Source organism: Amblyomma mixtum, chromosome 10, assembly GCF_055824585.1.
Source record: "Amblyomma mixtum isolate Tamu chromosome 10, ASM5582458v1, whole genome shotgun sequence".
In the NCBI taxonomy this organism is placed as follows: Eukaryota; Metazoa; Arthropoda; class Arachnida; order Ixodida; family Ixodidae; genus Amblyomma; species Amblyomma mixtum.
In genome coordinates this window covers 92,965,899-92,977,857 of record NC_143021.1, presented here as the reverse complement: position 1 = coordinate 92,977,857, position 11,959 = coordinate 92,965,899, and positions in this window count along the sequence as shown.

The following is an 11,959-nucleotide window of genomic DNA, read 5'->3' as shown; positions in this document are numbered from 1 at the left end:
AGGCATGCTTGGTCTACCTCCTTTAGCCTCACCTCGAGGGCATATTGTATATAATATGGCCAAATAAACATACTACTACTACAACTACTACTACTACTACTATTATAACTACTACTACTACTACTAAATAAGGCAAAAACAAGCGCGAATTGCCCTTTTTTAGCCGAAATATGCGGCCCGTGCCGCGGGGCACGCCGCGCGGCGCGCCGCCGCCCGTGATTGGTCAAGATAGGTCGTGACGTCACTTTGAGGACTGGAGAAGCTGCCGATGCGGATCCGGCGCTGCGTTGAGTGCAGATCGCAGCTTTCCGTGTCGTTGTAAAAGCGAATACGGCGACTATTTTTTTTGTACTGACCTCTGAAGAAAAGGATACTACAGTTTGCTCATTCCACGTATCGCCTGAAACCAAAAAAGACACAACCAAAATATTCTACGCCTAGCACAAGCATACGCCAGAGTCAAAGACGCGATGCAGACCATGCGTAAAAGGTGCCAGCACAACCTCGGCTCGTATTCTCGGAAAGGAAGGGGTGCGAACAATACTCAAGTCAATTACCACCACCGGACGCCTCCTGGCTGGCCCGGAAGAGCGTCATCTAAAGAAAAGGCCCAAAGCACTGTGTACAAAAAATCCTGTTCTCAGTACCCGGCGTTGCGGGTTGGGGCAAGAAAGTATTTCAAGGAAACGATGAAGTGGCACAAAGTTGGTGTCAAAATTAGCGAAGCGCAGTGGCCAAGCACTGCGAGGCATGTGACCACAAGATAGTGACGCAATCATTGTGCGCTGGAAACCAAGCCAAATACGCGCACAAGGCTGCTGCTTCACTCGTGTCGCGTTCAGCAGATGCCAGAAAATATTAATCGCTGCCTCGAAACGTTCGCCCTTACTAGATTTGCAGTTTAGGTTCAGTGAAGTAGTTGCCAACTATATGTGTGTTTAAAAGCCAAGCTAGCTGCAACTCGCCCGCTGCCACAGCTTGAGGAAGAAACCGAGTAAGGCTGCGGTGTTTTTTTTGCAAAAACTCGGTTGACATTCATTTCTCTCATAAATTTGAATCCGAAATCAACGTCGAACGCTTTCATTTTAATTGCTTAGCTACGAATAAACGAGATGCCGCATATGAAGAGCTTCGATGCTTGCTTGCTTTGCTTTATTGTGCTTTGCTCTGCTTGCTTGCTTGCTTGGACACGTCGAACCGAGTTTAAAATCACTAACCGAGCCTTGCTGAGCACGTCTCAGGTGGTCTGGCCCTACCTAAGCTGAGGAGAGCGACACATGCTTAAGCCTCTATAAGGTTTCTTCAGGGGCTAAGTGACCATGTTTATACTTTTAAAAGAGGCGCTTCTTCGGAATGGTGACACGCCTCTCATGCGCGAGAAAATCGAACGAACTGGGCTTCTTTGATTATCCGCCTCTGGCAGCCCGCGGGTTGCTTGCGGGCTGCCCGAGCGCGCTCGATTTTTCTCGGGTTGCTCCGCCCACTTCCGGTGGCTGCCCGGAACGCGTTCGTTTTTCTCCGGCTGGGCGGTTTCGGGCTGCCAGCCGGCGGCCAGACTCGCGAGGACGATTTTGTGCTGGCAGCGCTCGGGCAGCTAGCAGACGACAGAGAGGTGTACGGTAGCGGGAAGCTCGCGCAGCCATTTTTATAAGGACTAGAAGGACCGCGGTTCTTCATGCGATGTTTTGCGCGATGCAGGTGCTTGTTTCGACTAGGCCACGGTGCACATCGACTGTGTCGCCTGCAATGGCACCTTTTGCGGTAGTTGTCGGTGTTTATTGATATGTTTTGCGTGCGTATGCGCGATCATATTTCGATCGTCTCACCACCTCGCAAGCACAATTGCTCGCTTTATATTACGATCGCATACTTCTGATTCACAAAATATTTCGGCTGTTAATTTCGTGCGCCCGGCGGATATTGCGATGGTGTTCGAGGCCTTTCACGAGAGCAACCGGATTCCAGTTCCGAGTACGCGTTCAGGCGCGCGCATATATGCATGTGCTGAACGTGTTTTACGAAGTATTGGTTGAGCGCGATACGGGAGCGTATGGTCTTCATTGCGTTTGGCGCAGTGCAAAAGTGGATATGCTTTGAAAAACGCTTGACTGAAACATTTACTTTATTAAAAGCCCTCACGAGCACATTGCTCGAGACATCTCTGCGGGCAATAATTGTCGCGCCGACCAATTAAGTGCTGATTCTGTCGTCGCCAACTGTTGTACAGCTTCATGCTCGGGCCTTCTGCCCCATATGCTCAAAATATCTGAGAATTACCCTAGACATGCACCCCCTCGCGTTTGGCTCATTTAAAAAAGAGATAAAAATGAGCTCTAGCGCTGATCGTCATGCAATCACACGCGGACGTGAGGCGCCGACACGCAGGGCTTTATTGTAGCGCCTTTCATTCCAGTGCCAGTTCTCTGCTATAAAGCTGTATTATTACAGACACGACGCAGTTAAATTTATACATTGCACCCGCTTGTTCTAGGTGGACGTTCAACAAGCCGATATGCGCTTTTGCCGAGATTATGCGTTCCTTGCCTGCAGCAAAAGCCGGCGGCCGACAGACTACAGTTGAACGAACGTATCCCGATTCTTTCCTGCTTGCAGCTTACAGGAAGCAGGTTACGAGCGTAGAAATCGCAACGACCACAGCAGAGTCCAGCAGGGTCGATCGTCGGCGGTCATACCAGTCATATATACTTACTGCGTTGTAGCAAACACGCAATAATCCGAGAGTACGGCTTGTCGTTTGATAAGCAACGCACGGGCAGTTTTTCCGTCCTATGCTTGAAGCTTACACAGCGCACCGAAGGCACACGCTCGCGTTGTCGTTGCCGATGTATACGAATGCGAGCTTGATCAGCTGCATGTTCTGCAGTCTGCGGCACGCAGCCCTCAATAACTGCGAGTCGTTGTTTTCGATACCAAGCAGCCGATTCCTACGTTTCGCGCGTGAGACGCAGAACGCGAAGCTAGAGAGAGCATCTGCCCTCCGTGATCCGCGAATTTCTTGCCGCCGTGATTGCCGGCCGGCTGGTTCCGGTGGCCACCAGCCCACGTGATCATGATGCGTTTTCCTGTCAGAGGCGAACCTGCGGGCCGCCAGCGGGCTGCCCGAGCGCGGTTAATCGAAGAGGCCCACTGTGTCATGGTTCAGCCGCGCCTTTTCGACAGAAATCTCCAGAGGTCCCATTAGGGACAAGCTCTGCATGTACCCGCTCTTACGAAAGTGATTCGAGCAGAGCCGGCTTGCTTTGGTCACCTTGAATTCTTCATCACAGCAGCGAGCGCTTGCACTTACAGCTTTTGATCTTACTAAAAACAGTGGAAGACAACACAGTCTCGGCCGTATTTGTTCATGGACATGAACGCAGAGTAGTACCTAATGTTGAATCTGATTCTCAAGGTCGGCTGACACGCTTTGTACGTCACAACGCACGCAGCACGAGAAACAACGCGCGTTGAAAGCTCGCTCGGGTGCGCCGAAGTATCCCCGGCTCCTCAACGTGACGTCACGTTGGCCGACATGGACGAGGTTTCCCTCTCCGCTGTTCTCCTCTACTACGCGCGCGCGGGGCGCGGGAGATTTGAACATCGCGTTTTTAATTGGTGATTGCGCCACTGTTTTAGCCAAAATCGAAAAAATAATTTCACAGACGTGATCAGCAATGACACTACTTCAAAACCCTAATAAATTAGCTGATTCGAATACCGCCTCAGTATCCCTTTAAAGAACCCCTGGTGGTGGAAATTTCCGGAGCCCTCCATTACGGCGTCTCTCATAGACTTAGTCGCTTTGGGACGTTAAACCCCATAAACCAATCAACCATTTCCAATGGTGTCATTAAGCTGTTTCACCGGCAGTTGAAAGCTTCACTTATGGCGTCTGTTTTTCCTGGATGGATGGATGGATGGATGGATGGATGGATGGATAGATGGATAGATGGACGGACGGACGGACGGACGGACGGACGGATGGATGGATGGATGGATGGATGGACGGACGGACGGACGGACGGACGGACGGACGGACGGACGGACGGACGGACGGACGGACGGATGGACGGACGGATGGACGGACGGATGGACGGACGGATGGACGGACGGATGGACGGACGGATGGACGGACGGATGGACGGACGGATGGACGGACGTCGTTCCCTCACGTCAGCGCCAGTATTCTCGTCGTGTCCACGTCCCTTCCGACCTTCAGTGTACTCATGTCTTTGTTCGCCACGACACCGATGAAGTTCTCAGTATTATGAGAATCACGATTCATCATCATCATACGATGGTACGTATCAAGTGCTTCGGCGTGCTCCTAAGCACTTTCTCCTGCTTATCAGCAGCGGCCGGGAGGACACAATCTCAGTTGACTGCCTTTAGCGTGCCACTTTGACTCCGACGCCATCGCAAACTGAGCCGCTGCATCCACTACCAACCGTGCCAGTTCTCGCCTCGTACGATTTGCGCCCCCAGTGTCCGCTTTTCGCCATTCACACTTCGTTCATGGCTTCATCGCTAGAGGGGGGCGGGAGGGGGGGGGGGGGCTGTAGCGTGCCAGCGTGGTCCGGCCGCAGAAGACGACGACACCCCCGCACGCCTGTCAAGCACGCGCAGACTGAATTTCGTGGCTGCTTAATTGCATGCCCGCAGCACGCTGTCCCGTTCCTGCCTGGCTGAGCAAGTCCTGCAAAATATATTTGTGGAGAATATCTGCGGAGCGAATTCAATTAATGAGCATTTCTAATCAGTTCTTACGTTAAGAACTGCGTTAGACATCCTCGAGGCAACTTTTAATCCTTTGAAGCCCAATAGAGCGATAACTAAAGCAGGCGTGCTTATGATGCTATTACTGAATGACCCGAAAAAGTCATCCGGTCGAAACTACATCTCAAATGTATTTTTAAAGAAAGATGCGCACACTACTCTGGGGGGGGGGGGGGGGGGGGGGGCACCAGAAACTATCACGCTTCCTGCGATCTGGCTTCGTGCAAAGATAATCCCTATTCATAAAAAAAGGTAATATAATGCTCTTTAACAACTCCATACCAAAATCTCTTGCATGTGGTTGCTGCAATCTCATGCAACACAATCGTAACAAAAATCATGAGTTATTTCTAAGAAAACAACCTACTGGATCGAATGCAACACGCTTTCCAGAAAGGGCTATCCGCGGTACCGCAATTATAATAAATAACACGCAACATCACGAAAGCAATAAATTCTCGACAGCAAGCTGACGGGATATTTATTGATTTTTTGTAACACTTATGACCCTGTCGTACACAGTAAATTAATGGAAACATCAAAGCTTATTGGCATTAATTCTAAAGTAATAGCATGGATAGAAGCTTACATATTAACAGCACCGAATACGTAGTGATAAATAATACGGATTTCCAGAACATTGAAGTGGTACCAAAACGAGCACCTCTTTTCCCTTCACTTGTAAGCTTGCCGTAGGAAAGTGAGCATGAATGGCCTTTCACCAATATCCCTCAAGAGAAAAGTCTACAACAGTTGTATCTTACCGGTACTCACCTATGGGGCAGACACGTGGAGGCTAACAAAGAGGGTTCAGCTTAAGTTAAGGACTACGCAGTGAGCTATGGAAAGAAAAATGATAGGTGTAACACTAAGAGACCGGGAGAGGTCAAAGTACGCGAGGGAACAAACTTGTATTAATTGCATCCTGGTCAAAATCAAGTGGAAGAAATGAGCTTGGGCAGGGCATATAATGCGAAGGCAGTGTAACCGCTGGTCCTTGAGTATAACGGTGTGGATTCCAAGAAAAGGCAAACGTAGCAGGGGCCGCCAGAATGTTAGGTGGGCGGACGACATGAAGAAGTTTGCGGGGATACGGTGGCCGCAGCTGGCAAGGTACAGGGTGAATTGGAGGGACATCGGAGAGGCTTTTGCCCTGCAGTGGAGGTAGTCAGGCTGATGATGATGATAATATAGCAGACAACGCCTTGAGCGCATGTTAAAAAGCAGTTTCATTGCCGCGTAGCGCAATCAGTCTTCCTCTTTTGTTATTGTCGTTTGTACTTATCTAAAGAAAAGAGGTATTGCAGGCTAAAAATATCGTCTATGGCTCAATTACCAGGGTGTCGAACCGGAACCGAACCTGAACCCGAAACCGGAACCGAACCCGAATTTTCGCCTGGAACCGGAACCGAACCGAACCCATATTTTTTTCGCCATCTTGGAGCTGAACCCGAACCGGAACGGTTCAAAGGAACCGTTCCGAACCGGTTCGGGCTCGGTTCAGCCCCACTTTTTTTTGCAACCCGGCATACTTCTTTTTTTTTCAGACAAAATGAGATGGTTTAGAGCGTAGATTTACTCACCCATCGCTGTCTGCGCTGGATAGTGCGAAAACTGCACCCAGTAAATGCGAGAGCAAAATTATTTTATAGGAAGTCTGGTGTCTGGGAAGAAACCTAATTGACGCTTCTGTAATGTACTACCACCGATTATAAAGAATTGCACGTCAGGTTTATGTGAAATCTTGAGTTATTACTCCTCCCCTTTTATATGTTTGCGTATGGTTTTAATCAAATTTTTAGCACTGCTCTAACTCAATATAGGATTATAGACACCAAATGTTTGCTTGCTTGCTTTCTTCTTTCAAACGATGGACATTGGTATACATGGAGCACCCCGTGGTATTCGCCTACCCATAATAAATAATTTATATTTGAATTTCTTCATGATGCCGTTTGTGTTTAATCACGTCGATGGCTATGACGTGTAGTTGAATTTTGTTCACGTGAGGTGCGAAAAAAAGAACGGCAGTATAACAGCTGATACGTCGTTCGTTGTAATTCTAGATCTTGAAGAAGGCTGATTTAAGTGTTATAGTGAGTCAAAACAACGAATCAACTTTGTATTGCAGTTTTTCCGCGCCTCACGTGACCTAATAAGGGAGTAATTACTCAATGGCATCCACCCGAGCGCAGCCATACGGCTACAAAGGAAAGCTATACAGCTTTCTCAGAAACTTCGTAGTTAAAGAAAAATTCGTCCTGGTCCGGGCTTCGAACCCAGGACCACCGCTTCACCGGAGCAGTCGCTCTACCAATTAAGCTAACCAGGACGGCAAGCTTATGGTAGGGCGAGAGCGAATTTATCAATAACTCGAAGTGGGAACTGTGTTGGTCAAATGTTTAGGGGAATCCCCCAAGGTGGAGTAGGTTTGTAATAAGGGAGTAATTACTCATTGGCATCCACCCGAGCGCAGCCGTATTCCCGGATGCGTCCGGGTGGACCAGGACGAATTTTTCTTTAACTACGAAGTTTCTGAGAAAGCTGTATAGCTTTCCTTTGTAGCCGTATGGCTGCGCTCGGGTGGATGTCAATGAGTAATTACTCCCTTATTACAAATCTACTCCACCTTGGGGGATTCCCCTAAACATTTGACCAACACAGTTCCCACTTCGAGTTATTGATAAATTCGCTCTCGCCCTACCATAAGCTTGCCGTCCTGGTTAGCTTAATTGGTAGAGCGACGTGACCTAATGTCCAACCACACGACACAGTCATCATTTGGTTGATGAAACCGAAACAGCATGGGAGAATAAATTCTTTTCTAAATTATTTAGCGGTAGTAGTCGAGTACCACACGGTGATCCATGCATTATAATACTTAAGGCGTCATTTCAAAGAAGAAAACACGCAATAAAATTAGGTGTCTATAGTCCTTTAAGCCCCGGCTGTGAATAGCTTCCCTTACTTTGCGTCATTTGCCACAAATATATGAAAAATCACAGCAGCGACCCAACAACGTTGTGGTGGTCGTTTATGAGAAAAGTAAATTGCGCAGTATCTGTCTGACATATCTCGGCGGACACCTGAACCGTGCCGTAAGGGAAGGGAGGGAGGTAGGAGTGAAAGAAGGAAGAGAGAAACAGGTGCCGTAGTGCAGGTCTCGGGAATAATTTCGACCGCCTGGGGATCTTTAATGTGCACTGACATCGCACAAGACAAAGGTACCTTTTGCGTTCCACCTTCATCGAAACGGGGCCTCCGCGGCCGGGTTTGAACCAGGGTACACCGAATAAGTAGCCGAGTACACTCCACTGAGCCACCGCAGTGGGTATAGTGCAACATTTACTTTTGTAGGCGTTCATTGTCTCAGACAGCAGGAGCTAAATAAAACCCCTCACGATGGGTCAGTTGTGCAATAAAAAAAATGGTTTAATAGCTGTGGAGCTTGGCTGCTGATTCTGAGGGTGCGGGTTCGATCCTGGCCTCCGACGGTCTCACTTGGATGGCGGCGAAATGCAGTAACGCGCGTGCTCTGTCGCACGTCGAAAAACCCCAGTTGGTCGTCGCTAATCTAGAGTCCTTCACTACACTGTCCACCCTATAGCCCCCTTGTCTATTCGACACGTTAAAGCCGATATATTAATATTATTATTAACAAATAAAGGATGTATAAATTGGCGCAGCTTGTTTTTTTTAGAATCGAAATATTCTTTTTTGCTCGCGACGGAAATAAGCAAGAAAAGGCGGGCTCTTGGCAGCGATGGGGGGATAAGAAAAAAATTAAATTACACAAAGGGTCAATACGGAAATGCATGCGCTCGCTGGCATGCGATAGTGATTGCACCCCGAATGATGTTACTGCAATGAAATGTAACTGCGATGAAATGATTTCGTTAAACCGATTCGTTTAAATTCTTCGATCCCGGCCATAGCGGTCGAATTTCGAAGAAGGCGAAATTCTAGAGGCCCGTGTGCTGTGCGATGTCAGTGGACGTTAGAGAACCCCAGGTGGTCGAAGTTATTCGGAGCCCTCCACTACGGCGTCCCTGATAGCCCGAGTCACTTTGGGACGTTAAACCCCCATAAACCATAACCATACACCAACCTTGTTCTGCTTATAAAAAAAATTGATGCCAATCGCTAGTGGGCGGCTTCATCACTCTGGTCTCGGACTGCTCGATCTTGTATTCTCTGTCTGGCGGCTAATATCTACTTCTCGCGGTGGTATACTTCTGGTTCTTGGTGTTTGAGACGACAGGAGGCTTATGACTGCTGGCATTTTTTCCGTATAACGCATGGGCCACTGCATATGTCGAGCATTTACAAGAATCCGCCTCGGCTACTTATATGTTGGAGGGTTTATGGATTTTGAAGTCCGAAAGCTACTCCGGCTATGAGAGACGCCGCAGTGAAGGGCTCGGGAAATTTCCACCACCTGGGGTTCTTTAACGTGCACTGACATCGCACAGTACACGGGCCTCTAGAATTTCGCCTCCATCGAAATTCGACCGATGCGGCCCGGATCGAACCCGCGTCTTTCGGGTCAGCAGCCGAGCACCATAACTACTGAGCCGGCGTAGGGTACCGGTCGGTGATCGAAGGATGGGTGAAAGTTGGTGACGGTGCCCTTTTGTCAGTGAGTACCCGGATGTGCCCCCCCCCCACACACACACACGCACGCAGGCACGCACGCACGCACGCGCGTGCTATACTATCATTCTATATTTAGCAGAACAAGAGAAGTCGACGTCATTATAATAAGTCAAACTCATAATTTTTCACTGTACTAGCGAAAAGATACGATTAGCTGTGTTTTTGAAGATACTGAACTATCGGGACTCGAGATATATAACGTGAGTCACAAAGACAATGTCGGCATCCTTCATAGCCTGAGTCGCTTTGGGACGTTAAACTCCAATAAACAAAGAAAATGTAGAAGAGGTGCTTTAATTAAATTTTTTTGATAAGCTCTGGATGTTAGGGAGGGCCAGTGCTTCCACGAGGCTCTCATTGAGTTGTGGATGGGTGGTGGAAAGGTTTCGCATATTCTCGTACCTTACATACCGTAAAGGGGGGGGGGGGGGGGGGACCGGCAAATAGGTTTTGGGGCGACGGAGAGGTGTCTGTCTGTATATAAGTGCCGATACATGACAGCTTCGTTTCTCAGTAGTGCGCGGGAACGTAGACGTCGCGTGCGGTGATCATGTCGGCGCCTGCGTAAGTACGCTGCATGCAAGCGAGATATTCCCGACTGATTCAAGCTTCAGGGGAGACCTATTACTCGCGCGACGGGGTCTCCGAAACTGATCAAGATGGAGGGTTTTGTAGATCCGAAATCCACCTGCTTCTCGCCTTATTTTTTTTTTTTTTCAAGATACCCCTAAAGGCCCTCTTCACGAGGGGGTGGTAAAAATTTCAACTTGAATACATAGAAGGAACATTAACATGAGTAACAGGGCAAAAAAAAGAAGCAAGAAAAGGGCAATAACTGGTAGTCAGCAAGAATCGAAATGTGGCGAACAACAAGACACAAAATAAAAAAAACAAGAAAACACAAAGATAAAAACAACGGAATAAACAAAACGAAAAGCAAAACTCGAACACTTTGCGGTGAGCAGAACAGAACTAGAAGAAAACTACACATGGCTTTGATTTTTTAAAAGTTCATGAAATGATGTCGCATTCGTTTCAGTTGCGATTGTGTAAGACAGCCGGTTCCAATCAATAATGGTATTGGGTATGAATGATTTAGCATAACTTGAAGTGCGACATGTGATGCGTTTGATTTTGAAAGGATGGTCACGGCGTGGAAACACTGCTGAGGGTAAGTGAAAGAAATCGTCGTGAAGCAACGGATGATGGTAAATTTTGTGAAAAAGAGTTAAGCGAGCCAGTTTACGACGATAGGAAAGGCTGTCAAGTCCAGCACGAGCTTTTAAAGCCGTGACGCTAGTAAAACGTGAGTAGTCAGAATAAATGAAACGAGCAGCACGGTTTTGCAGGGATTCTATGTTATCTTTGATGTAGGCTTGATCTGGGTCCCATATGGCAGAAGCGTACTCAATTTTAGGTCGAATTAATGTATTATAAGCAAGTTTACGCACATGCGCCGGAGCATGTCGAAGGTTACGTTTTAAAAGGCCAAGAGAACGGTTAGCAGCTGCTAGAATCAAGTTAATATTGTAGCGTGCAACGCCAAAAAGAACACCCGCGCAGAGACAAAAAACCTGCGGCGGTCCCCTAGTGGTTCGAGCGCGCGCGAGAGAGCCAACTAACTTCTTCCTCTTCTAGCGCATGCGCTACTTCTGTCTTCTTCGAATGCATGTATCACTGCCCCCCTCTTCTGCAGCATCGACACGATGCGGCTGGGAGTGAAAAGTCAGCGAAAGGGTAGAACACAGCTGCAGTGGACCGCAGTTCAGTCAGGTAGCCGGTCGTGGTAAGGCTTCATGCGAACAACGTGTACGACTTCAGTTCGGTGCGACCGGCGCGATGAACAAGCTGTCGGGGCGGGAGCAACTGCATAAGTCACATCACTGATGCGGCGCACTACTTCGTAAGGGCCGAAGTATCGGCGCAGCAGCTTTTCAGAGAGCCCGCGGCAACGAACAGGTATCCAAATCCACACAAGGTCGCCGGGAGCATAACTGACGAAACGGCGTCCACAGTTGTACTTAGTGGCGTCAGCCTCCTGTTGACGGTGGATGCGCAGGCGGGCCAGTTGACGCGCTTCCTCAGCACGCTGAACGAAGGTATCTACGTCGATGTCAGCGTCAGAGTCGCAGTACGGGTCGACGGGCAACATAGCATCCAACGGAGTGGTCACCTGGCGACCGAAGACAAGCTGAAAGGGGTTCAGTCGGGTTGTTTCCTGCAGGGCGGTGTTGTACGCAAACGTTACGTACGGCAGAATGGCGTCCCAAGTTCGATGCTCGACGTCAACGTACATTGATAGCATGTCGGCTAGTGTGCGGTTGAGTCGCTCTACCAACCCGTTTGTCTGCGGGTGATACGCCGTAGCACGTCGGTGGCTCGTGTGCGTCAGAGTCATCACGGACTGGGTTAAGCGGGCCGTGAAAGCAGTTCCCCGGTCAGTAACAACAACGGCGGGTGCTCCATGACGCAAGACAATGTTGTGGACGAAGAACTGCGCCACTTCAGCAGCAGTGCCTTTGGCAAG